The 6473-nt window shown below is 48.3% G+C and overlaps 1 pseudogene; it reads left to right on the top strand.

Annotated features, from left to right (window-relative positions):
- Positions 1-1496: 1496 nt before the first annotated feature.
- LOC121838352 lies at positions 1497-6206 on the top strand (annotated as a pseudogene).
- The last annotated feature ends 267 nt before the right edge of the window (positions 6207-6473 follow it).

The raw sequence follows: 6473 nt of genomic DNA, 5'->3' as shown, positions 1-6473 counted from the left end.
GTAACGTCCTTAAACGTCTAGCGGTACGGCCTTGGCACTCTGTTCAGGCCACCACTCCAAAAGTTCCCACGACCGCAAGGCGTGTTCGAGTGATCTTCAGATTCGGTGGACACTGCATTTAGTCTGTACACCCCCTCCACCCGACGTCGGTTTTCTGGAAAACTCTTTACCGGCGTGAGTAAAGTAAGCGAACTTGGGGAAGAAGTAATCATGCATCTACACGCCGAACAAGAACAGTGCTAATCACACTTCTCTATGACGCGCGAGCGTGCGGCTTTCTCCGGGGAGCGGTAGACTGGTGGCATTCGCGGAAACTAAGCTAGTCACGTGGCGCAACGTGGAACGGCCCGCTCGAGGGGTGTCGTCCTGCCCACTCTATCAGCTGGCGGCGACGCGGAAGGCTGCTCGCACGCTTTTTACAAACATCATTGCTCGAGCAACAAAATACATTAAAGCATGAAGGCGTATCAACGATGTCGCCATCAAAAAACAAAAAAAAAACAAACAAATATCATAAATCCCTTTACGTTTATCGCTTATCAAGCTGATAGAGTGGGCGGACACCCCTCGAGCGGGCCGTTCCATGTTGCGCCACGTGACTAGCTTAGTCACGTGGCGCAAAGGCTTATCTTCAGGGGCAAACCAACAATGAACCCAACGAGATGATTTGTCACTTATATCCTCTTGAAAGTTCGACCCGATGTGCAGTGGATGCTATCCGTGGCCTTGGCCTTCAGGCAGGTGCCGTGTTCTGCCTTATCTCTAGCTTGGAGACTAGTCACGTGATCCTACCCGGAGACCCGATTGGCCTAAAACAAGCATAGCGTCCACTCTACTTTCAATACCGAGTGAATAGGATAGCTCCATACTTCCTAAGAAACTGCCAAACCCAACAAGTGACCCCCCAGGGGAAATCCAAGCACAAGCTGATCGGGGCGCGCGACCAGCGTGGGGGTGCACTGATACACCTAGAGGTTTTTAAGGGAGAGGAGGATGCGCATTGTCGGTGTACAAGTACGCTGGCTGGGCAACGCAGGGTGCATCTTTCAGGAAAAAGGTGCATGTGCGCCCTATGCACCCAACTACACCCTTTTTTTCTCGGAGTGCATGATCAATATGTTGGGATAAAAATTTGTCAAATTCTTGATATCACTATACACCAACTCATGTTTACAAACAACCCGGCGCGCCCTCTCCCTCTTTTTCTCCCTTTCTCTCTTTCTCTGGTGCATGCGCGGTGGCCGGTGGGCAAAAAGCTCGGCGTCCTGTGTAAACAAGCCCTTGGTATACGCTGTTGTTTTTCACTTTGTGCCGTGTATTTCGCTCGGTATTGGTTTTCCTACGTGCCGATTGCAATGTCGGACTACTACAGCGGCCTCAGCGAAGTGGACAAAGCCCGTTATGACGCGAAGCTGCGTGTAAACGGTGTAGACTACGGCGATCCGTACCGCGTGGACGCCTCGGAATGGACGTTGACGGGTCGGCGGTGGCCCCCCGTTACTATGATAAACATAACAGTGTATCTGCTTTTTACGCCGAGCCGATTTACGCCGGACACATTGCAGGCGTACAAGTCCTTGGAGGCGTACAACTACTTCGAGTCCGGTAAGCAGGGCTGCATTCCGTCGCCTACCGAAGCCAGCTGTTTTAGGCCAGAGTTGAGACGATGTTTCAAGCGTAGTACGGACTGAGTTTGAATGATTTGCGCCACAGAGCAAATAATGCAAGGTGTTGAGGATTCATCTAGGTCATTCTGAGATCCGTAACGCCGCAACCACGTTTCGTTGGCGCTGTACATACTTACTCTAGTTATTAAGATAGCTAGCCTTTTCCCGTGTCGGTCTTTGATTTCGTCGTTCATACGTCTGTGGTTGAAAACGGCGTTTGTAGCACAGCTTCGAGTTTTACGTGATATTGCTTACCCTGCGTTCCTGTTCATTCCATGTGCGTGTATCACGCCAACGCGTACAGTAAAAAATCCAGTCAGCGAAGACGCCTAGTCGTTACAAAACACGTCTAACTGCTCGTCCAGAATGTCTCGTTCTCAGGAATATACACCAACTCAACTCTCTTACGTCACGCCGCGGTGGTGGCGCGCCGGACGCACTTCCGGTCTGGGGCGGTGGGCAGAAGTCGCCGTGCCAGACATGCATTCCTGTGTTCCTTCGGAAGATACGAGACAAAAAACCTGCCTTCTCGTCAAAATGCTGCGACGGGGGTTGTACCAAGAGAGTCTGGAAAGGTTTGAAGATCAGTTTTCATGTGTTTTTGCCCCCTCCGTTCGTCCAAGAACGTGGATAGTATCCGTGAAAAGGGCAAACCAGACGCTGTCGAACTACGATTGCGTGTGCGGGCAACACCTTGTGGTCGCCAGATGTATTTGCTTTGTTCCAACATAAACGAGAGAAAATCGTCAAGTTGTCCGAACCACCCACACTCTCAAGAAAAAAGGGTGTCGAAAGGTGTATTCGTACACCCTTTGTCCCATATAATACACCCCCAAACTTCACTTCGACATACAGCGCCCTACAGTCGAACAGACGGCCCGAAATTTTACGAGGGGCTTGATAGCCGTGTGATACAACTTATTAAAATAGCTAATGTACGTTTTACTGAACACGAAAAAAATAATCCGGGTTTTCTTGGCCCTACTGTAAAAACTTGGTGTTTTCTTTATGTGGTCTTTGATACGTACTTTAGCTATTTAAAATGTTGTACCACACGGCTATCAAGCCCCTCGTAAAATTTCGGGCCATCTGTTTGACTGTAGGGCACTGTACGTCAGTTTGAAATTCTGGGGTGTATTATATGGGACGAAAGGTGTAAGAATACACCTTTTGACACCCTTTTTTCTTGAGAGAAGACGCACTGAACCCGTGCACGGGTTCAGTGCGTCTTCAAATTCACACGGCCGCCTGATCGTTCGAACTTTCGTCTGCTCTTTCAAACATGTCTGCTTTTTGTCGTCTGCTCGTTCAAACAAAAGCGGCCCATAGACCGAACTTTGACCCGGTGATTGCAATAAGAAGTAATTACAGGCCTCAAAAGACTTAAGTAGGCTCGGTGTAAACAGTAGATACAAGATGTTGATCATTGGTACCGGTGGGCATCACCGACTTGTTACGCTTGGTCTGTTCCCGCTTCCGATTTTCAGTATCGACGTCGATCATCGCCGCTACCTTCTACACTTTTGCAACACGAGCGACGTCGCTACCGAAAATAGCTAGAAGAATCTCATCATGGTTTTGGCGTCCATTCTGAGGCGTTCATGCGAATGAATCGCCGCACGTCAAATTATTTACGGAAAGTTTAGCGGCATAACGATCCTTGATAATTTCGCTTAGGCGATTAAACTGGTAAGACATTGCGATGAGGACCTAGAATCGACAATTCCAACGCAAAAAAGAGTACGCAGACTCACACAGACGCCGACAACGTGACATTCGAGTGGTTTGTTGACGCGGGACGCGGTGCTTCTTGCCCGTGCCCCATTACGCATGCGTTCGAACTGTCGTCTGCTCTTTCAAAATTGGCTGCTTTTTGTCGTCAGCTCGTTCAAACGACAGCGGCCCGCAAACCAAACGTTGACCCGGTAATTGCGATAAGAACTAAGTGCAGGCCTCAAAACACTTTTGAAGGTTGGTTGGGGTAAGTAGGCTAAGTGTAAACAGATACAAGAAGATGTTGATCATTATTGTTACCAGTGGATGCATCACCGACTTGTAATGCCCGATTCTACTTGCGGTTTTCAGTATCGACGTCCACCATCTCAGCTACGGTCCACGCTTTTGCAGTCCAATCAACGTCGCGTCTGAAAACAGCGAGTAGAGTCTCATCGTGAGAGTCAGGCTTTAGCGCCTATTCTGCGGCGTCCACGTGAAATGAATCGCCGCACGTCACATTATTCACGCAAAGTTTTGCCTCGTTAGTTTTGCTGAAGCCGCTCAAGTAGTCAGACATTGTTAGGAGGACGTAGAATCAACAATTCCAACGTGAAAAAGAGCACGGGGACTCCCACCGACGCCGACAACAACGCAATTCAATGGTTTGTTTATGGGCGACGGCGGGCTTCTTGCCCACCATCCACCGCGCATGCGCGGCGCCGGTGGCGTCCGCTAGGGGCGCGCCGGTTTGTTTGTAAACATGAGTTGGTGTATAGCCTTGACTGCGTATTGCAGAGCTGTGCTGTGTACTGTCCAGTGACTAGCAGAACATGCGATCGCAGGTGTCTCCCGTTTTCTGCCAACAACTGATAGGCTGTTATGGAAGCCACTGGTGGCCGCGGTGTGCTCGTGTGACGCATCTACCATATTAGTAGAAATCGTTGTTGAACACCAACATGAACAAGTAGAAGACAACATTATTTTCATGTCACATATTTCTTGTGTTGTGCCACATGCATGCACATCTAAATTCACATGTCACATTCCTTCCTCCCACTTGCAATTCTGACGCTGCTGTTTTCATATTGTTCTCAAACATAGGATGTCGTGGACAGGATAATTATTGTAAAACCACCGCCATGGTGTCAAAATTAAGAGGGTATTTGGTTGAGAGTGGTCGCCATTTCACGAACTATAAACTGGCGTATTGGTTTTGTATTCTTGCCCAGACCATGTGCGTGACGTCCGGCTGTGGCAGCCTGACAGGCACGAGTTGTGTTTTGTGCGGGCGAATGTCAAGCCATCGCAGAGGGCAACTGGCCCACCCCATGGCGCATGGGTATGCCTGGACCATAAGACAGGTCAGGTGTATACTGTGGCCACTGCACATGTAAAGCGGGGTAAGTTCATTCATAGCTACACCGTCAACACAGCATTTTCAAGAAGCATTGTTTGCTCGTTTAGATGCTAGCTGATTTAACTATTTACCTCTTTCCTTGCAGTCTGGGTGAGGTCTGCAGTCATGTAGCTGCACTTTTGTTCTGTGTGGAATACACAGCCAGAGTGTCCCCGGAAGACTCGTGTACCTCTCAGCCGTGTGCATGGACCAGGACTGTAGCAAGAAAGGTCTGTTACAGTACTCATGCATATTGTAGATATGAGCTCTTGTGAAATATTTTTAACTATTCTAGATCCTGGTGTCTGGAACCCTATATGACAGATTGTGTAACTAAATTACAGCTGTCTTTCGTTTCTTTTGGCTACCTGCATAAGTGAAGCCGTGCACGAAAAGGGACTTTCGTATCCGCATTCAACCTGCATTCGTGCATCCTGCATTCGCAAACTCTTAAAATGTGTGCTCAGTGACGCTAAAGTTCAAGGCATTTTGCTATGAGAATTATCATGTAGGCCAACCCAACAAAATGTCAGGATTGTAATTATTGTCCTTGGATAACAATCCCAATGCTTAATCTTTTGCTCAGAACAAACAGTCTTCAGTGTTCGAGGGCATAATCCGGGGAGCTTTTCAGAATTGTGACAAAAATTATGCTTGTGCTTTTTGGTGACAGCACTGCTGTCTCGCAGTCAAAGGTATCAATGCAGCGAACAAGCTGTGGAGATCACAATATAGCATATCCATGTTCTACCTGTTATCTACATAGTGCAATGAATCTTTAACTCCATTGCTCAGCTTCATTGTACCTACCGTAGTTGCAGGTTTAGATCGCCACTGTAGTTTTCTCTGCTGTTGTAGCGCCATTGAACCCTTGATCATCAGTGCATATCCATGCATAAATGGTAAATATGAAGGGCTACATTTAATAAATATGACACTAGTTTATTCCTTTTGATCCATGTGCTATGATGAAAGTTTCTAGATGGAACAAAAGTTCAGTAGCAGCGAGGTGTGTAAAATCAATGAGCATTCATATAATCTTTTGCCACGCTTTGACAACTTGAGATGCAGGCCTTTAAAAAAAGGCGATGTAAATGTGGATCTCTACACCACAGGAGGACATGGTCCCTGTGCACCAGCTGGACCGCAGCAAGCCCGAAATGCCGAGCCGAACCCTTCCCGAAGAACCAAACCACGAATCCGGGGACTTCCAGCTCGCCGACAAAGCCCTCTTCCAAGAGATTCACCGACTGAACCTTAAAGCAGTCGTCCTAAGGTCCATCCCAAAGATGGACGACGAGGACACCGACTTCGCCTCAGAGGACGAACAGTCCTACACATTTTTGAGGCAAGCTAATGCTCATTCCTGTGTTAGAGCCTCGACATGGAAAACGGGGGCCAGTGAAGGTTTAAAAGGTAGCGTTTAATACACGTCTGGTGGGTACGCCTGCCCAGCAAAACGAACGGTGCGCCACGCGGGTGGTGGCGCGAGCTTGGGGTCAGTCGTCTTCTTTTCCGAGGGCGCTAACACTCGGCCATCCTGAAATTCAAGTGTCCTCACTTGATGTTTCTTCAATGTCAACATCAAAGGTGTTGACTCGTTTCAGCTCGTCGACGGGAGCTGTTGACGCGTAGAAACGTTGAGTCCGCTTGTGGCCAGGTATATCTTCAATGCTGTAGGTGTCATTAGAGAG

The sequence above is a fragment of the Ixodes scapularis genome, unplaced genomic scaffold (assembly GCF_016920785.2).
Source record: "Ixodes scapularis isolate PalLabHiFi unplaced genomic scaffold, ASM1692078v2 PGA_scaffold6__148_contigs__length_123643588, whole genome shotgun sequence".
Classification (NCBI taxonomy): domain Eukaryota; kingdom Metazoa; phylum Arthropoda; class Arachnida; order Ixodida; family Ixodidae; genus Ixodes; species Ixodes scapularis.
This window is presented reverse-complemented; position numbering and strand designations above follow the sequence as displayed.